Raw genomic sequence first — 21284 nt, forward strand, 5'->3', positions numbered from 1 at the left:
ATCAACCAGGTAGCTACTTCGAGACGCCGCTCGTGCTTAGCATCGCCAGCCGCCGCTGTTCGGGTCGCCTCCCGTTGCAAAAGCCCACCGAGATGGCCCTGCTTTGCTGGGTTCGTCCTAATTACGGCTGCGCAAAAAAGGCAAAGAGAGAGCACGGCTGCTTCTCTTTCGCCCGGCGACCGGCCGACCACCGCGCGCGAGCTCCCGGCATGGGGTGCCCCCTCCTTGCAAGTGACGGGCGGTCCGTATGTTTTCGGACAGCGGCGTTCGCCGAAACTTCCTGCGTCTGTGCGAGGACATGCGACCCTGATAATTTTACCATACCTTGTCCCCTCGTTTTTTTCATGACTCTCGCCAAGCTTTCTCGAGAGGGAGGGGGGTCGTTCTCTCGCCTTCGCCTAATGATCCCCATTCAATGGGGCCGATGGCTTCGTTTTTTCTGGCGCAGTGCGCCTTTAGTGTGTCGCCGTCGCAGACCCGGACTGGGACTCGACTCGCACAGGGACTGCCGGCTCTGTATGAGCGAAATGCAATGGCCCCACACCACAGATACTCGAGTCCCGTGTCATAGGGCGGGCCTGAAGGCCCCCTTATGCGCAGAGCTTATTGGCAGCGACCGCGAAGCAGAGTAATGGGCTTCCTTCCGCGAGGAGGGCATGCCTTTCCACGATCGTCGGCCACTGCCGTCCGCTGGACGTCTCGCCGTTTCGCATTTTTGCTTCGTGCGAGGGTCGACAGCCGGCTCGGCGACTCATAAGCCAGTGTCAACGCTTCGGACGGTCATGCCGCAGAAGAAGATGAAAAACGTTTTCCAGAAGGGCTGCCACATTACTGGACCCTCCCTTTCTCGCTACCAACTGAGCAAACCGCCATACATAATAGATCTGCGATTAAAATGTGGGTATCTTCTGGCGACCACAGATTCTATGCGTTGCGTATCAATGAGTGCTCTTATGCATCTCCGCCGAGAACTCCCTTCTTCTCGGCCTCTCGGAGTGAACGATCGCCCGTACGTGGAGCCGGCACTGATTGCACACAGACACCATACGTGGGTATCAACTAGTACCCCTTGAATAAATACAGGACGATCGTCCCGCCGAGAACGCCCTTCTTTAAGGCCGCTCGGAGTGAACGATCGCCCGTAGTTGGCAGGCAGGCACCCGGCGTCCCCGATCTAGCCAGAAAACAGATACCGTGTATCGGCCGCGCTTAGAGAGGAGGAGCACCGTTTTCCATGCTCTGAGCCTGCAGCAGGGTCCCCGCGATATGCCAGCTCTCTCCCTGCTGTTCAGCCTACAGCCGGGACGCCGCTATATGCCAGCTCTCTCCCTGCTGTTCAGCCTACAGCCGGGACCCGACTATACGCCAGCTCTCGGCCGATCGCCGCTGCACACTGGCCGGCTCCAGCCGCCTATCGACGGCTGAGCTCCCTTACTGCAAGGGGCCCCTACACACGGTCTCCCCGCTGCCAACCTCCGCAGTTGCCCGGCCGACTTTGGGACTAGATGTATCGTCTAGCAGTCTTCGGCGAAGAAGCGGCAGTCGCCTATCTATCTTCGCCGAGACACCCGGCGTCCCCGGTCTGGCCAGCGGAGATACGGTGTATCGGCCGCGCTAGAAGGAGAGAGCACCGTTCTCGCCCTGCTACTGAGCCTACAGCCGGGACGACGCCGCTATATGCCAGCTCCCTCCCTGCTGTTCAGTCTACAGCCGGGACCCCTCTATATGCCAGCGTTCTCCCCGCTGTTCGGCCTACAGCCGGGACGCCGCCACATGCCAGCTCTCTCCCTGCTCCTCAGCCTACAGCCTGGACCCCACTATTCGCCAGCTCTCGGCCGATCGCCGCTGCACACCGGACGGCTCCAGCCGCCTATCGACGCTGAGCCTCACCTTCTGAAGGGGCAATTATACACGGTCTCCCCGCTGCCAACCACCTGGGTCGTCGGGCAGACTCCGGGACTATATGTACCGTCCAGCAGTGTTCGGCGGAGAAGCGGCAGTCCCCTATCTATCTTCGCCGAGGCAGCCGCTTCTCCCATATCATTTTGCTATACATACTGGAGATAGCCCATTTGCTTCTACTCATGCTCCCTTATATATAGATCTTGCGATTTAAGATGTGGGTTATCGTCAGAAATTCAAAACCGCTGTACGGCAAAACGGCTGGTCGTAGAGAGCTGGGGACCGGTCTCATTCGGACGCAGCTCGCCGAGTTGAGTGATCAATCGTCGTGGGACCCACGCGGAGAAAGTGCACTGGGCCCCCACGAGCGCCCCCAGGGCGGGGTCCCGTTAAAAGGGACCCCGGCTCCGACGGCCCCGACAGCCCGGCTGAATTCCCCGGGTCGACTTTGCGGATCCACCCGTTTGACTCTATGCGGTTTCACGTACTCTTGAACTCTCGCTTCAAAGTTCTTTTCAACTTTCCCTCACGGTACTTTTCCGCTATCGGCCGGCCTATTTACCTTAGAGGAGTTTACCACCCCTTTTGGGGGTGCATACCAAAAAACCCACTCCAAGGAGGCTCGAAGCCGCCGGTCTCGGCCGAAAGGGCCGACAAAACCCTCGGGGAAGGCCACAACAGGAGGGCTTTAGCGCTCGACGCCGGCACAAACGGGCCCCTAAAAACCACATTTTCGCCGCCCAAAAGGGGCCCGGGGGGGTTCGGGGCGGCCTTCCCGTTTACTCGCCGTTACTGAGGGAATCCTGTTAGTTTCTTTTTTCCCCGCTTACTGATATGTTTAAATTCAGCGGGTATCCCCGTCTGATCCGAGGTCGAGTGCGAGACGCCACTTCTACCCGAGAAAAACCGGCCGGATCTCGGGGGCTCCCCCGTCGGCCCAGCTCTCCCTTGAAACCCGGGTTTTTCCCCGGGCCGCGACAGGTAGTCGCCTCTACCTCCCCCCCCAAGGGGACGCTGGTGACCCAGCGAAGGTCGTCCGCTTCGTTTTTTCCCCGCAGCGTGCGCCAACAGAAGGCGCTTTCGAGCCCCGTCCCCGCGCCGCTTCGTCGGCCGCCGTGAAGAGGCGAAGTCTACGGCGGACGGGCGGGTCTGTGCCCGCGCGACTCCCAACGCGCCCAGCGACCGAAGTGAACGGTCCGGGGGATGACTTGTTCGCCGACCCTCGGGCAGGGGTGGCTCTGGGATGAGCCCGAGCCGCAAGGCGCAAGGGCGAGTTCATGTGCCTGCAAATTTACAATAATTCACACAGCTGGCTGCGCTCTTCATCGACGCACGAGCCAGTATCCCCCATAGGTTTTTCCTCAGTTTTGAACAGGGATCGACCTCCCCGCAACACGAGCTGAAGTCCTCGCCCTGGTCCCCAGAGTACGGTCCAGAGCTTCGTTCAAGTACGCCGGGCACCGAGATGCCCTTGACGTTGCACCACAGAGTGGCGTTCTTTGGAAACAGAATTCCCCCCACAAAGAGGGGGAAAAAAGGGGGGGATGCCCGGGAAGACGGGGCCGAGGGCCCCGCCCTGCCAACCGCATCGAGTAGACCGCAGTCTCTACCCATTTAGGCGGGACGGGGGGCCCTTCTTCCCCCACCCTGGGGGCGACACTTTTTAAACCCGGGAAACGCCTATCCCTCTCCGTCCCGCAAGGGGTCGCCTCGGGGGCCCCGTCGGGGCTCCTGGAGGGGAAAACCGGGACCCCACTGCTCGGGCGTCCGGGCTGGGAAGACCGCGATCGCGCCGTGCGACCGCCGCCCTGTGGGGCGTTGAGCCACGGGCCGGGGCGGCCGGTCCCGTCCTTGATCGGGGCGGAAAACCCAAGCCTGGGGCCGGGAGAAGGCTGGGCATGGGCACCTCTTGCGGGGGCGTTCACGGGGTGAACCCCTTTGGGGCCCCCGACTTGTTTTTCAATAAAAGCTTTTTGCTATTTAAACGGGCCCCCCAAAGGCACATCTTTTTTTCTGTAATGATCCACCCCAGGGTTCCCCGTACGGGTCCTTTTTACACTTTTAACTTCCCCTACCCGGTCAATTTGCCATCTTCTCGCACGGGGCCCAAGCCCCCCGAAAGGGGGCCACGGGACCAATCCGAAGAGCTCATTTAAATGGCGATCGGGAGTACGGGGGCGTTTTGTACAAAGGGGAGGGACGTAATCAACGCGAGCTAGATCCGCTTAAATGGGGAAATTCCCGTCAAGGGAACAATGCAACCCCAAACCCTACACGAAGGGTTCAAAGGGGTTTTCCCAAAACCCCCTCGGGTCAGGCGAGACCACGCCGATCCATTCAGTTAGCCATGTGCGGCCCCGAACAGCTAATGGGACACAAACCCCTTATTTCTCAATCTCGTGTGGGTAACGCCATTGCCCCTCTAAAGTTGGGGGGGGCCCCCGATAGAGGACCCCGAACTATTTTGTAGTAGATCTCGTTCTTATCGAATTAACCAGACAAAACGCTCCCCTAAAAAAAAGGCCCTGCACCACACCCCCCCGAATCAAGAAAGGCTATCAATCCCGTCAATCCTTCAGGGTCCGGGGCCCGGGAGGTTCCCCCCTGTTTTGGTCAAAATTTAAACCACAGGGTCCACCCTGTGGGGCCCTTTTCCCTCAATTCCTTTTAATTTCAGCTTTGCAACCATACCCCCCCCGGAACCCAGAAACTTTGGTTTCCCGAGGCTCCCCCCCCGATCAATTTAACAACTCCGGCGGAAACGACGTTGGGATCGTTTATGGGCATAACACGACGGTACTGATCGTCTTTAACCTCTGACTTTTGTTCTTGATTAAATTTAAAAATGCTTGCAAATGCTTTTTGCGTAGTTCGTCTTTCGACGGTCTAAAAATTTTTACCTCAACGCCGAAACGAATACCCCCGTCATTCCCCCATTAAACATACCTCAGCTCCCCAAACCAACAAAAAGAACCGGGTCCTATTCCATTATCCATGCCCATTTTTCAGGCCGCCCGGCTCTTTACACTCTAATTTTTTTCAAATAAACCCGCCGGCCGCCCGAACACCGGTTAAAAAAGGGCCCCGGGGGCGTAGGGGGGGCGATAAGGCCAGACGAGCAGTGACCGCCGTCAACGGACCGCAACCCCCCCCGAATCCAACTCGAGCTTTTTCCCCCGGGAACTTTTAAAAACCTATTTTAGCTGGAATTACCGCGGGGTGCTGGCACCAACTTTCCCTCCAATGGACCCCCTTAAAGGTTTAAAGGTACCATTCCAATTACGGTGACTCAACGAGTTCCCGCATTGTTATTTTTTTTTCCCCCTACCTCCCTGTGCGGAGTGGGGAATTTCGCCCTGCTGCCTTTCCTTGGGGTGGTAGCCAAACCCCCATGCTCCCTCCCGGGAAAGTTTCCCGTTACCGTTATACAATGGTGGAAAGCCGTACCACACAGTTTTTTAGGGCAGACATTTTTAAAGATACTCGCGCCGCTAGGGCAACGACGGCACAAAGTTGTTCAATCACCTTCAACAACCAACCGCAAGGGCCGGGGTTTGGGTTTTGGGGTAAAAAAAAGCCCTTCCTAAGGTCAGCGTGTTGGTGTATTACTCTAAAATTCCACAGTTTTCCAAAGGGTTGACATCTAAGGAACCTAACTGTTTAAAGACCATTTGCAAATTTTTTCCCTGAAAGGCGTGAAATTTGACATGCTGGGGTAAACTTCAGACAACAAATGACACTGGAGGGTCAACCCCCCGAGTGGCCTTTGCGGCCGTCCGTACAAAAAGGCTGCGGGCCCAAACAAAGCAAGCACGGGGCTTCTCTTTCCCCGGCGACCGGCCACCACCACGCGGCGAGCTCCCGGCCAGGTTTCTCCTCCATGCATGCGGCGGTCTCCGTCTGTTTTTTGGAAGCGGCGTGCGCCGAAACTTCCTTTCCCTGTGCGAACAAGACGACTAAATTTACCAACCTTCCCCTCTTTTTCAAAACCTCACCAGCTTTCGAGAGGAGCAGGTCGTTTTCGCGCCATCGTCTGCTACCCCATTCAGCATGGGGCCCGGGGCCCTTTTATTTCAGCGCACGGGGCCCTTTTTGTATTCGCCGTCGCGAAACCCGGCTAGGGCCCACACGACTCCCCAGGACCTCCAGCTCTGTAAGGGGAAGCAAAAGGCCCACACACCTACTCGAACCCGTGTTTTTTGGGGGGCCAGAAGGGCCCCCCCCAAACGCCAGAGCTTATTGGAGAACCGACCAGTACAGGCTTCCTTCCGCAAGAGGGGATGCTTTCCACAATCACGGCGCTGCCGCCGCTAGACCTCGCGTCTCGCTTTTTTCTTCGTGCGAGGTCACAGCCCTCGGCATCACCAAAACCATTTTCAACGCTTCGGAAAGGTCCTGCGCGAAAAAAACAAGAAGCTGCCAATTACTGGCTTCCCCCTTCTCGCTCCCAACTTGAGCAACCCCCCCACAAATATAGATCTTTCGATTAAAAAGGGTATCTTTCAGGGCACAAGATTTTCTGCGTGTGTATCAATGAAGGGGTCTAAACAAAATTGAGATCGTCCCGCCGGGAAAACCCTTTTTAGTCTCCGCGAGATCGATCGTTCGTACGGGAGGAGGACCTAGCGACTCCAGTCCACCAAAAAGTACATGTACGGTCCGCTGGGAGAACGCCGTTCTCTCCGCGCCATTGGGGGAGAGCCGGGTTTCCCCCATACGGCCGCTCTCTCCGCTCTTTTCAGCCTACAGCCGGAACCCCCCTCTTGCCAGCTCTCTTCCTACTCTTGGCCTGCAGACGGGGGCCCCCCTAATGCCAGCTCTGGGCCAACGCCGCAGACAGCGGCCGGTCCAGCCGGCGTCGACCCCTTAGCCCCATAGTGCAGGGTCACTTATAGGCGGTCCCCGCTTTTGAGCTCTTTCCCGCTTCTAGCCTACAGCCGGGGCCAACTATAGCCCCTAAAGTTTCGCCCTGGCACCGGCCGGCTCCGGCGGCGTTCCACCTGAGCTCCCAAACGCGGGGGGCCCTTTTAAATGCTTCCCCGGCCACCCGGGGGTCCCCACCGTCGCCCCACTGGGGTAGATGTGCCGCCGCGTGTTCGGCAAATTTTGGCCGTCTCCCGCGTTCCGAAACAGGCAGCAGCCCTTTTCCTTAATTTTTTCTTTACCCCGAGAAGCCTTTGGGGCCACCAGGCCCCAAATTTAGCGCGTTAAAATTGGGTTCGCGGAAACAAAATTGCTGTAGCGGCCACACGGCTGGGCGTAGAGATGGGGCCGGTCTCATTTTGACGAGCTCGCCGAGTGATCCGAGAGAAGTGAAAGTCCAAGACCGTGGCACCAACCGTTTGGGCAGGAGGGTGGAAAAACGAAACAGGAGGGGCCCGTTGCTTGAAAAAGTCCCGGATTTCCATGTGCAAAGCAGGGCCCCTTTCTTGAAGGGGTAATCGGAACGGCCATCGCAGAAGCTGGGACCGGGTTTATTCACCAGCTTGCCGAGGACCCAAAAAAAATGAAAAATCCAAGACCTGGGACCCAAAGTTTGGCAAACGGAGGAAAAAAAACAAAACAGGAGGGTTTGGCACTTGAAAATCCCAGGATTTCCCCAGTGCACAACACCCTTTGCTCAAAGCGTAAAATCAGAACGGGTGGGCGTAGAGAGCTGGGACCGGGCTCATTCGACGCAGCCTCCGAGTGATCCAAAAAAAATGAAAGTCTCAAACCGTGGCATCAACCGCTTGGGGAGCAGGCTGGAAAAACAAAACAGGAGGGGAAGCAGTTGGAAACCCCAAATTTCCCTGTGCACAAGCGCTCCTTTGCCGAAAGCGAACCCGAGAACGGGGGGGGGGCGAGAGCTGGGAAACCCGGGCTCAGTCGACGGTCGCCGATGATCCGAAAGAAGTGAAGTCTCAAGACCGTGGCATCAATCGTTTTTGGGGGAGCAGGATGGAAAAACGAAACATAAGGCGACCAACGGCCTGTTTTCTTGAAAAGACCCAGGATTTCCCTAGTGCACAGGCGACAGGCGAATTTGGAAACGGGTGGCGCAGAGGCTGGGACCCCGGGTTTATTTGAGCAGCTCGCCGAGTGATCCGGGAAGAAGTGAAAAGTTCAAAACCCTGGCACCAAACGTTTGGGCGCGGGTGGAAAAAAAAAACAGAGAGCGACCAACGGCCTTTTTGCTTGAAAAGACCAGGGTTTCCCTAGTTTCACATGGCCGCAGACCAATTTGAGAACGGGTGTTCGCAGAGAGCTGGGACCCGGGCCCCTTTGACGCAGCTTCCGAGTGATCCGAAAGAAGTGAAAGTCTCAAGACCGGGACCAACCGTTTGGGGAGGGTGGAAAAAAAAAAAACAGTAGAGCGCCAACGGCCCGTTTCGGAAAAGACCCGGATTTTTTCCCCCTTTAAAGGGGGGGGCCAAAACCCCTCCGAAACCCCCAAGGGAACCCCAAAAATTTGAGGGGAAACGGGGGCCGGGCAGGGGGAAAGGGGGTTGGGGGACCGGTTCCATTCGGGAAAAAGGGGGGGGGGGTTCTTCGGGGTGGGGGACCGAAAAAGTGAAGGTCTCAGGGCGTGGCACCAACCGTTTTGGCAGCAGGGCGGAAAACTAAAAAGCGGGGGCCCCCAAGGGGCCCGGGCCGGGAAGGGGGCAGGGGAGGGGGGCGGGGAAGGCTGGCCGTAGGGGGCTGGAGGGGCTCATTCGAAACGGCTCCCCGATGATCCCAGACAAAGGGGGTCCCGAGTGTACCCTTACCTTTTTGGGCCCGCAGGGGGGAAAACTCATCGGGGAATCACTCAACAGCCCCACAGCTGAATCACCTTCAGAAGCGTACAATTGCCTCCCGGCACATCCGAGTGAAACTCCGTGTCTAGGTCCGTTGGAAAAGGGTTTGACAAGCCCCGTCAAATGGGGGCCAGGAAGGCGACTGACGGACGGGGCGGCCGTTTTCAGCTCGAAAAGCGCCAAACCCCCCCTTTTAGGGGCATGAATCGGGGGCCCCCACTGCCGAACGGTGGGGTCACAGGGCATGGGAAGGGGAGCTTGGAAAGGTATGTCAATGCGCATTTTTAACGGTACCAAACAAAACAGACTTGGCCGTCGGAAGGCGGCTGTAGAGCCATTTTTCGTGCTGCGGCGTCGTGAAAACGGGTGACAAAGCGCAAAATCGGTCGCCCTGGCCACAGCCGGGGTATCATCTCGGTGATCTTGTTACCGTTGGATGGGTCTCTGCCAGTCACGTCTGTTGGCATCAAGCCGAAATTTCTACACGTGGGTACCAACGAACCACGGCTAAAAAAAACACAAAAACGGGTCAGCTCTCGGCGTACGGCAGCTGTACACCGGCCGGCTCCAGGCGGACTCATACTGCGGCTGTCTCCGTAGCAGCCGCTTCTCTTATATCAACCAGCACCTCTTGAATAAATATTAAACGATCGTCCCGCCGAGAACGCCCTGCTTTAAGGCCGCTCGGAGTGAACGATCGCCCGTAGTTGGCAGGCAGGCACCCGGCGTCCCCGATCTAGCCAGAAAACAGATACCGTGTATCGGCCGCGCTAGAAGGAGAGAGCACCGTTCTCTCCCTGCTACTGAGCCTACAGCCGGGACGACGCCGCTATATGCCAGCTCTCTCCCTGCTGTTCAGCCTACAGCCGGGACCCGACTATACGCCAGCTCTCGGCCGATCGCCGCTGCACACTGGCCGGCTCCAGCCGCCTATCGACGGCTGAGCTCCCTTACTGCAAGGGGCCCCTACACACGGTCTCCCCGCTGCCAACCACCTGGGTCGTCGGGCAGACTCCGGGACTATATGTACCGTCCAGCAGTGTTCGGCGGAGAAGCGGCAGTCCCCTATCTATCTTCGCCGAGGCAGCCGCTTCTCCCATATCATTTTGCTATACATACTGGAGATAGCCCATTTGCTTCTACTCATGCTCCCTTATATATAGATCTTGCGATTAAAATGTGGGTATCGACAGAAATCAAAACCTCTGTAGCGGCCAAACGGCTGGTCGTAGAGAGCTGGTACAGGTCTCATTCGACGCCGCTCGCCGAGTGATCCGAGAGAAGTGAAAGTCTCAAGACCGTGGCACCAACCGTTTGGGCAGCAGGATGGAAAAACAAAACAGGAGGGTAGAGCGGCTTGGAAAGACCCAGGATTTCCCCTGTGCACAAGCAGCTCCTTCGCTCGAAAGCGTAACTCGAGAACGGCTGGTCGTAGAGAGCTGGGACCGGTCTCATTCGACGCAGCTCGCCGAGTGATCCGAAAGAAGTGAAAGTCTCAAGACCGTGGCACCAACCGTTTGGGCAGCAGGCTGGAAAAACAAAACAGGAGGGTAGAGCAGCTTGGAAAGACCCAGAATTTCCCATGTGTACAAGCAGCTCCTTTGCTCGAAAGTGTAACTCGAGAACGGGTGGTCGCAGAGAGCTGGGACCGGTCTCATTCGACGCAGCTCGCCGAGTGATCCGAAAGAAGTGAAAGTCTCAAGACCGTGGCACCAACCGTTTGGGCAGCAGGATGGAAAAACGAAACGGCAGGGTCGACCAACGGCCTGTTTGCTTGAAAAGACCCAGGATTTCCCTAGTGCACATGGCCGAGAGACCGAATTTGAGAACGGGTGGTCGCAGAGAGCTGGGACCGGTCTCATTCGACGCAGCTCGCCGAGTGATCCGAAAGAAGTGAAAGTCTCAAGACCGTGGCACCAACCGTTTGGGCAGCAGGATGGAAAAACGAAACGGCAGGGTCGACCAACGGCCTGTTTGCTTGAAAAGACCCAGGATTTCCCAGTGCACATGGCGACAGTGCGAATTTGAGAACGGGTGGTCGCAGAGAGCGGGGAAACCGGTTCATTCGCCCCAGCTCGCCGAGTTGATCCGAAAGAAGTGAAAGTCTCAAACCGTGGCACCCAACCGTTTGGGCAGCAGGATGGAAAAACCAAAACCGGCAGGGTCGACCAACGGCCTGTTTGCTTGAAAAGACCCAGGATTTCCCTAGTGCACATGGCCGAGAGACCGAATTTGAGAACGGGTGGTCGCAGAGAGCTGGGACCGGTCTCATTCGAAGCGGCTCGCCGAGTGATCCGAGACAAGTGAAGGTCTCCAGGTCGTGGCACCAACCGTTTAGGCTGCAGGGGCGGAAAACTAAAAAGCAGGGGGCCTCCAAGGGCACGGCCGGCACTCGAGCAGGCAGGCGCAGCGGGAGAACGGCTGGCCGTAGGGAGCTGGGACCGGTCTCATTCGAAGCGGCTCGCCGAGTGATCCGAGACAAGTGAAGGTCCCGAGGTCGTACCACTTACCGTTGGGCCAGCAGGGGCGGAAAACCTCATCGGGGAATCACCGCAACAGCCCCAGTAGCTGAATCACCTCCAGGAAGCGTTCAATTGGCCCCCTGGACACAGCCGAGCTCGCATCTCCGTGATTTAGGTACCGTTGGAAAGGTCTCGGCGAGCCCCGTCCACCGGTGCCTAGGAAGGCCCACTGACGGAACGGGCGGCCGCTGCAGCGCCGCAGAAAGGCGCGAAACCCCTCCTCTAGGGGCACTGAATCGGCCGCCACGGCCGAACGGCGCGTCACAGTGTCACAGTGTTGGTAACGTTGGAAAGGTATATCGATTCGCATTTCAACGGTACCGAGCAGAGCGGGCTTGGCCGTCCGAAGGCCGCTGTAGAGCCATTTTTCCTGCTGCAGCGTCGCGAAAACGGCTGACAAAGCGCATGATCGGTCGCCCTGGCCACAGCCGGGCTCGCATCTCGGTGATCTTGGTACCGTTGGACGGGTCTCGGCCCGTCACGTCCGTCGGCACCTAGCAAACCGGGCTGAGAGATCGGTCTGCCACTCTAGGGCGGGCTTTGTGCTGTTCAAATGCCGTTAAACCAATTCTTTTGCACATAATCGTCCACAGCTCGCTCATGAGACGTCGGAGCCGGCTGGTCCCGCTACCGTTGGAAAGGTCTCGACGAGCCCCGTCCACTGGCACCTAAAAAGGCCCACTGACGGAACGGGTGGCCGCTGCATCGCCACAGAAAGGCGCTAGTCCCCTCCTCTAGGAGCACTGAATCGGCCGCCACTGAAGGGCCTGACACCCGCTCTGGGAAAGGCCACATTCAGAAGGACTTGGGCGCTCGACGCCGGCCACAATCGGCCGCCTATACACCACATTTCTCGCCGCCCAATGGCCGGGAGATTCGGTGCTGGGCTCTTCCCGCTTCACTCGCCGTTACTGAGGGAATCCTGGTTAGTTTCTTTTCCTCCGCTTACTGATATGCTTAAATTCAGCGGGTATCCCCGTCTGATCCGAGGTCGGATGTGCGAGACTGCCGAGCATTCTACCGCGAGAAAATACCGGGCCGTGATCTCGGGGTCTCCCCCGGTCGTCCCAGCACTCCTTTGGACGGCTGGCTTTGTCCCTGGTCCGTAGTCGCGCTCTCCCTCCCCGCAAGGGGACGCTGGTGACACCAGCGAATGTCGTCCGCTTCGTTTCCGTCGCAGACGTACGCCAGACAGAAGGCCCGTTCGAGCCCTGCCGCCGACGCCTCTTCGCTCGGTCGCCGTGAGAGAGGCTGAAGTCTTCGGCGGACGGGCGGGTCTGTGCCCGCATGACTCGCCAACGCGCCCAGCAGACCGAAGTGAATCGGTCTAGGGCGATGACTTGTTCACCGACCCTCGGACAGGCGTGGCTCTGGCAGTGAGCCAGAGCCGCAATGTGCGTTCAAGGTGTCGATGTTCAGTGTGTCCTGCAATTCACATTAATTCACGCAGCTGGCTGCGCTCTTCATCGACGCACGAGCCGAGTGATCCACCGCATAGAGTTGTCTCAGTTTTGAACAGGGATCGACCGACCGCGCGACAAGGGCGAAAGTCCTGCGCCCTGGCTCCCGAGAGTACGGATCCAGAGACTTGCGTTCAAGCGTCGCCAGGCACCGAGGTGACCGGAAACGGTTTGCACCGCAGTGTGTGCGGTTCTGCTGTGAAACAGAATTCCCCCTCCCAAAAAGGAGGGGAAAAACGGGGCGGATGTCCCGGCAAGACGGCGCCGAGGCTCAGCGTGCCAGACCGCAGTCGAGAAGACCAAAGTCCCTGCCCATTTAGGCGACACGAGAGCCCTTCTTCCGTCACCCCCTTGGGACGGAATTAACCAGACAAATCGCTCCACCAACTAAGAACGGCCATGCACCACCACCCACCGAATTAAGAAAGAGCTATCAATCTGTCAATCCTTACAGTGTCCGGGGCGGGTGAGGTTTCCCGTGTTGAGTCAAATTAAGCCACAGGCTCCACTTCTGGTGGTGCCCTTCCGTCAATTCCTTTAAGTTTCAGCTTTGCAACCATACTCCCCCCGGAACCCAGAAACTTTGGTTTCCCGGAGGCTCCCCGCCGAGTCATGGTAGTAACTCGCAGCGGCGGATCGCCAGTTGGCATCGTTTATGGTCAGAACTACGACGGTGTCTAATCGTCTTCGATCCTCTGACTTTCGTTCTTGATTAATGAAAACATGCTTGGCAAATGCTTTCGCTGTAGTTCGTCTTGCGACGGTCTAAGAATTTCACCTCTAGCGCCGCAATACGAATGCCCCCGTCAGTCCCTATTAATCATTACCTCGAGCTCCGAAAACCAACAAAATAGAACCGAGGTCCTATTCCATTATTCCATGCACCATTATGCAGGCGGCCACGGCCTGCTTTGAGCACTCTAATTTCTTCAAAGTAAACGTTCCGGCCGCCCGAGACACTCGGTCAAGAGCACCAAGGGACGGTACGCCGGCGAGTAAGGCCAGGACGAGCAGTGACCGCCGTCAGACGGACCGCAAGCCTGCACCCGAGATCCAACTACGAGCTTTTTAACTGCAGCAACTTTAATATACGCTATTGGAGCTGGAATTACCGCGGCTGCTGGCACCAGACTTGCCCTCCAATGGATCCTCGTTAAAGGATTTAAAGTGTACTCATTCCAATTACGGGGCCTCGAAAGAGTCCCGTATTGTTATTTTTCGTCACTACCTCCCCGTGTCGGGAGTGGGTAATTTGCGCGCCTGCTGCCTTCCTTGGATGTGGTAGCCGTATCTCATGCTCCCTCTCCGGAATCGAACCCTGATTCCCCGTTACCCGTTATCACCATGGTAGGCATAGCACGTACCATCGACAGTTGATAGGGCAGACATTTGAAAGATACGTCGTCGCCGCTAGGGCATACGATCGGCACAAAGTTGTTCAGAGTCACCATTCAAGGACCGGCCACGAGGACCGGATTGGTTTTGGGCTAACAAAAGCGCTCTTCCCGTAAGGTCGGAGCTGTGTTGCATGTATTAGCTCTAGAATTGCCACAGTTATCCAAGTAGGATTGTACGATCTAAGGAACCATAACTGATTTAATGAGCCATTCGCAGTTTTGCCGTGTAAAGGCGTGTACTTAGACATGCATGGCTTAATCTTTGAGACAAGCATATGACTACTGGCAGGATCAACCAGGTAGCTACTTCGAGACGCCGCTCGTGCTTAGCATCGCCAGCCGCCGCTTGTTCGGGTCAGTCCCGTTGCAGCAGCCACCGAGATGGCCTTCTGCTGGGTCCGTCCGTACTACGGCTGCGGCCAAGCAAAGCGAGCACGGCTGCTTCTCTTTCGCCCGGCGACCGGCCGACCACCGCGCGGCGAGCTCCCGGCATGGGGTGCCCCTCCTTGCAGTGACGGCGGTCCCCGTCTGTTTTCGGAAGCGGCGTTCGCCGAAACTTCCCTGCGTCTGTGCGAGACAAGACGACTGAAATTTTACCATACCTGTCCCCTCTTTTTTTTCAAGACTCTCGCCAGCTTTCGAGAGGAGCGGGGGTCGTTCTCTCGCCATCGCCTAATGATCCCCATTCAATGGGGCCGATGGCTTCGTTTTTTCTGGCGCAGTGCGCCTTTCGTGTGTTCGCCGTCGCAGACCCGGACTAGGCCGGACTCGACTCGCAGGACCTGCCAGGCTCTGTAAGAGCGAAAGCAATGGCCCACACCACGCTACTCGAGACCCGTGTCATAGGGCGGGCCAGAAGGCCCCCTTCATGCGCCAGAGCTAGATGCGCCGTCCAGCAGTGTTCGGCGAAGGTCCGGCCGTCTCCCCGCTGTCTCCAGACACCTAGCGCAGACAGCCGCTTCTCTTATATTATTTTCTTATACATACTGGAGATTGTCCATTTGCTTCTACTCATGCTCCCTTATACCACCACATGCCAGCTCTCTCCCTGCTCCTCAGCCTACAGCCTGGACCCCACTATTCGCCAGCTCTCGGCCGATCGCCGCTGCACACCGGCCGGCTCCAGCCGCCTATCGACGGCTGAGCTCCCCTACTGCAAGGGGCCCTTATACACGGTCTCCCCGCTGCCAACCACCTGGGTCGTCGGGCAGACTCCGGGACTATATGTACCGTCCAGCAGTGTTCGGCGGAGAAGCGGCAGTCCCCTATCTATCTTCGCCGAGGCAGCCGCTTCTCCCATATCATTTTGCTATACATACTGGAGATAGCCCATTTGCTTCTACTCATGCTCCCTTATATATAGATCTTGCGATTAAAATGTGGGTATCGACAGAAATCAAAACCGCTGTAGCGGCCAAACGGCTGGTCGTAGAGAGCTGGGACCGGTCTCATTCGACGCAGCTCGCCGAGTGATCCGACCGAAGTGAAAGTCTCAAGACCGTGGCACCAACCGTTTGGGCAGCAGGATGGAAAAACAAAACAGGAGGGTAGAGCGGCTTGGAAAGACCCAGGATTTCCCCTGTGCACAAGCAGCTCCTTCGCTCGAAAGCGTAACTCGAGAACGGCTGGTCGCAGAGAGCTGGGACCGGTCTCATTCGAAGCGGCTCGCCGAGTGATCCGAAAGAAGTGAAAGTCTCAAGACCGTGGCACCAACCGTTTGGGCAGCAGGATGGAAAAACGAAACGGCAGGGTCGACCAACGGCCTGTTTGCTTGAAAAGACCCAGGATTTCCCTAGTGCACATGGCCGAGAGACCGAATTTGAGAACGGGTGGTCGCAGAGAGCTGGGACCGGTCTCATTCGACGCAGCTCGCCGAGTGATCCGAAAGAAGTGAAAGTCTCAAGACCGTGGCACCAACCGTTTGGGCAGCAGGATGGAAAAACAAAACAGGAGGGTAGACCAGCGGCCTGTTTTCTTGAAAAGACCCAGGATTTCCCATGTGCACAAGCAGGTCGTTTGCTTGAAGACGTAGCTCGAGAACGGCTGGTCGTAGAGAGCTGGGACCGGTCTCATTCGACGCGGCGTGAAAAGTGATCGCCGACAAGTGAAGGTCTCAAGTCCGTGGCACCAGCCGTTTAGGCAGCAGGAGCGAAAAGTATCATCAAACAACAATGTCTCAACGTATGTATTGATTACTATTGGGAACACAAAAACAGCCCTGGAGCGAACATCTCTCGGCGCAGCGGCATAGTTCTTGTACCGTTGGAAAGCCCTTGGACAGACCTATCCAGCGATTCCACAACCAGCCAGCTCTGATGTCCCGGTCCGGAGTGAGGGCCGTTTTTGTGTTACCTTTATTTTACACTACGGCAATGGTCTAAGGGACGCAACTGCGACAACACCATGGAAACACTTAAACGGCTCTGGAGCGGCCAAACAGTCACCTACGGCGATGGGACTGGTACCGTTAGAAAGGGCACGGATAGACCTATCCAGCGGTACCAGGAGCAGCTCGGTACGACATCTCGTTAAGGCTCAGAGATGATTATACGGCCTACGCTGTCTCTGGCAAACACAAGATTGGCCATCGGGGGGCGGCTGCGGCATCGGAGCCGAGTTATTCTGATACCGACAGAAAGGTCTTAGTAAGACTTTCCAAAGATAAAAAACCCCATGTCGCTGCAAACCACAGATGGAGCTCTAGAGTCGTTTCTGCATGCTGCGGGGGTCGCAAAAATTTAATTACTATCCGGCCTAAAGGGGCCGTACTATCCCTTAACCTCTCTTGCTGGGGGGTAAATGTGCAGCCGGCAAAGACTTTTTCCAACGGTACCAATGTCACTGGGATGCGAGCCCGGTCGTAGCCAGGGCAGTCGATTACATCGCTTTTTAATGCATTTTCGCGATGTGGCCAACAAAAACGGCCCTAGAGAGGCCGTTTGCAATCCTGGCCGACTGAACCTGACACCGATGGACAGTGCTTGGCCAGACCTTTCCAACGGTACCTCACCCAGCAGGATCCGACGCTCCGTTCTCTCTTGATGGCCGAATATGTCCGATGAAAGTCCTGTACAAGTGTTATAGTGCTTATGGCCTATAGACGGCACATTTTCACTAATTCAGAACAGCTCTTGTAAATCTTTAAACGGCTCTGAAGCGGCCATTTCTTGGCGCAGCGTAATGATTGAGGTACCGTTGGAAAGGTCTTTCCAAGATCTACAAGATGGCATCGAGATATCTTCGCCATCGGGTCCGGTTCTCGCGCAGTGGCCAGCCGTACGCTTGAGCCTCGGTCCGACCCACTTTGCCGGTATCTAGAGCGGCGGTCGGGTGTCTCAGGCTCTTTCCAACGGTACCACATACATGTGGCTGAGCCCACGCGTTAACAATCTACAGCCGTTTAAGTTTTACGGAATCGCGAAAACTAGTGAAATACTACTGTTCATACGGCGTTAAGCCTTGTGTTTCGGCACATTATTGGACATAGCGGGAGAACGAGGCGTCGGAGCCGAGGGTTCTCGATACCGTTGGATAGGTCTTGGGCTGCGCTGTCCAACGACACCAAAACTATTTCGCTGCATCCAAAGACGAACGCTCCAGAGCCGTTTTTGTGTTGTAGAGGTAATAGTAGCTGTCAGAGTTATCGGACTTTGGAAAATGATAGGCAACACAAAAATGGCCATAACTCGGGAACGGGAGGTTGCAGCGGGCTGGTTTTGGTACCGTTGGAAAGGTCTCCTCAAGCCCCGTCACAGGACATAGAACACGACCTGGTGGGGGACCGTACAGCCGCTACAGCGGGCGCCAAACCTCTGAAAACCGTTCTCTAAGGGCTATAATCGGTGGCCACGAACAAACGACACATCGCAGCGCCTTGGTTTTGTTACAGTTGGAAAGGTCTTTCCAAGGTCTACAAGATGGAATCAAGATATCTTCGCCATCCTGTCCGGTTCTCCGGCAGTGGCCGGCCGTATACTTGAGCCTCGGTCTGACCCCACTTTGCCGGTACCTAGAGCGGCGGACGGGTGTCTCAGGCCGTGTTGCTTGGTACCAACGGACAGGGCATGCCGAGACCTTTCCAACGGTATCAAGATCATGCATTTGCGACCTCTGGTTCGGCCTTGGTGGCCGTTTATCTGCATTTCTCACCCGTTTTCGCGATTATAAAGCACTGAATCGGCTGTGGAGCGGCCGTACGGCGGCCCAGGGACATGATTTTGGTACCGTTGGATAGGTCTTGGGCTGCGCTTTCCAACGACACCAAAACCATTTCGCTGCGTCCAAAGACGAACGCTCCAAAGCCGTTTTTGTGTTCTAGAGGTACTGTTCATACGGCGTTAAACCTTGTGTTTCGGCACATTATTGGCAATTGCGGGAGAACGGGGCTTCGGGTACCGTTGGATAGGTCTTGGGCTGCGCTTTCCAACGACACCAAAACCATCTAGCTGCGCCCAAAGACGAACGCTCCAGAGCCGTTTATGTGTTCTAGAGGTAATAGTAGCAGTCAGAGTTATCGGACTTTGGAAAATGACAGGCAACACAAAAATGGCCATACCTCGGGAACGGGAGGTTGCAGCGGGCTGGTTTTGGTACCGTTGGAAAGGTCTCCTCAAGCCCCGTCTCATGGTATAAGACACGACCTGGTGGGGTACCGAGCAGCCGCTACAGCGGGCCCAAAACCTCTGAAAACCGTTCTCTAAGGCCTATAATCGGTCGCCACGGGCAAACGACACATCGCAGCGCCTTGGTTTTGGTACCGTTGGAATGGTCTTTCCAAGACCTACAAGACGGCATCGAGATATCTTCACCATCCTGTCCGGTTCTCGCGCAGTGGCCGGCCGTATACTGGAGCCTCGGCCCGACCCCATTTTGCCGCTACCTAGAGCGGCGGTGGGGTGTTTCAGGCCGTGTTGCTTGGTACCAAATGGACAGGACATGCGAGACCTTTCCAACGGTATCAAGATCATGCATTTGCGACCTCTGGTTCGGCCTTGGGGGCCCCGTTTATTGCATTTCTCACCCGATTCCGCGATTATTAAAGCACTGAATCGGCTGTGGAGCGGCCTTTACGGCGGCCCGGGCGACATGATTCTCGATACGTTTGATAAGTCTTGGCTGCGCTTCCAACGACACCAAAACCATCTCGCTGTACCAAAGACGAACGCTCCAGGGCCGTTTTTTGTGTTTAGAGGTACTGTTCTACGGCGTTAAACCTTGTTTTCGGCACATTATTGGCCATTGGCGGGAGAACGGGGCGTCGGAGCCGGGTGTTTCGTACCGTTGGATGGTCCCTTTGGGCTGCGTTTCAAACGAAACCAACCAAACCATCTACCCAACTGCCCCAAAGACGAACGCTGCAGAGCCGTTTTTGTCTTCTAGAGGTAATTGTAGCAGTTGCGTCCCTTTGGATCAGAGTTATCGGACTTTGGAAAATGATAGGCAACACAAAAATGGTCATAACTCGGGAACGGGAGGTTGCAGCGGGCTGGTTTTGGTACCGTTGGAAAGGTCTCCTCAAGCCCCGTCTCATGGTATAGGACACGATCTGGTGGGGTACCGTGCAGCCGCTACAGCGGGCCCAAAACCTCTGAAAACCGTTCTATAAGGCCTATAATCTGTCGCCACGGGCAAACGACACATCGCAGCGCCTTGGTTTTGGTACCGTTGGAATGGTCTTTCCAAGACCTACAAGACGGCATCGAGATATCTTCACCATCCTGTCCGGTTCTCGCGCAGTGGCCGGCCGTATACTTGAGCCTCGGTCCGACCCCATTTTGCCGCTACCTAGAGGGGGCGGTGGGGGTTTCAGGCCGTGTTGCTTTTACCAATGGACAGGACATGCGAGACCTTTCCAACGGTATCAAGATCATGCATTTGCGGACCTCTGGTTCGGCCTTGGTGGCCGTTTATCTGCATTTCTCACCCGATTCCGCGATTATAAAGCACTGAATCGGCTGTGGGCGGCCGTAGGGCCCGGCCCCAGCGACATGATTCTCGATACCGTTTTGGTAGGCCTTGGGCTGCCGCTTTCAACGACACCAAACCATCTCGCTGCTACCAAAGACGAACGTCCAGGGCCGTTTTTTGTGTTTAGAGGTACTGTTCATACGGCGTTAAACCTTGTGTTTCGGCAAAATTATTGGGCCCCATTGCGGGAGAAGGGGGGGGGTCGGAGCGGGTGTTCTCGATACCGTTGGATAGGTTTTGGGCTGCGCTTTCCCAAAACGACACCAAACCATCTCCCTGCGCCCAAAGACGAACGCTGCCCAGAGCCTTTTTTTTGTCTTCTAGAGGTTAATTGTAGCATTTTGCGCCCCTTTGGGATCAGAGTTATCGGACTTTAGAAAATGATAGGCAACACAAAAATGGTCATAACTCGGGACGGGGGTCCGCCAGCGGGCGGGTTTTGGTACCGTTGGAAAGGCCTGCTCAAGGCCCGTCCCATTGACATAGGACACAACCTGGTGGGGGACCGTGCAGGCGCTACAGCGGGCGCCAAACCTCTGAAAACCGTTCTCTAAGGGCTATAATCGGTCGCCAAGGACAAACGGCACATCGCAGCGCCTTGGTTTTGGTACCGTTGGAATGGTCTTTCCAAGACCTACAAGATGGCATCGAGATATCTTCGCCATCCTGTCCGGTTCTCGCGCAATGGCCGGCCGTATACTTGAGCCTCGGTCCCCCCCCATTTTCCCCGGTACTTAGAGCGGCGGGTTTGGGGGGGTTGTCTCAGGCCGTGTTGCTTGGTACCAAGGGGACCAAGACATGCCGAAAACCTTTTCAACGGTATCAGATCATGCATTGCGACCTCTGGTTCGGCCTTGGTGGCCGTTTATCTGCATTTCTCACCCGTTTCCGCGGTTAAAAAACACTGAATCGGCTGTGGAGCGGCCGTACGGCGGAACAGCGACATGGTTCTCGATACTGTTGGATAGATGTTGGGCTGCGCTTTCCAACGACAGCAAAACTATCTCGCTGCGCCCAAAGACGAACGCTCCAGAGCCGTTTTTGTGTTCAAGAGGTACTGTTCATACGGCGTTAAACCTTGTGTTTCGGCACATTATTGGCTATTGCGGGAGAACGGGGCGTCGGAGCCGGGTGTTCTCGATACCGTTGGATAGGTCTTGGCCTGCGTTTTTGTGTTCTAGAGGTAATTGTACCAGCTGCGTCCCCTTGACCATTGGCCTTGATTTATCGGACTTTTGATAAATGAAGAGTCAACAC

General features: G+C 56.4%; 1 non-coding gene across 1 annotated transcript; it reads right to left on the reverse strand.

Annotated features, from left to right (window-relative positions):
* Positions 1-12551: 12551 nt before the first annotated feature.
* LOC123543377 (5.8S ribosomal RNA) lies at positions 12552-12705 on the reverse strand. Its single transcript, XR_006684957.2, has one exon. It is a non-coding gene; the product is annotated as a 5.8S ribosomal RNA (ribosomal RNA).
* Positions 12706-21284: the final 8579 nt, after the last annotated feature.

The sequence above is a fragment of the Mercenaria mercenaria genome, chromosome 13 (assembly GCF_021730395.1).
Source record: "Mercenaria mercenaria strain notata chromosome 13, MADL_Memer_1, whole genome shotgun sequence".
In the NCBI taxonomy this organism is placed as follows: Eukaryota; Metazoa; Mollusca; class Bivalvia; order Venerida; family Veneridae; genus Mercenaria; species Mercenaria mercenaria.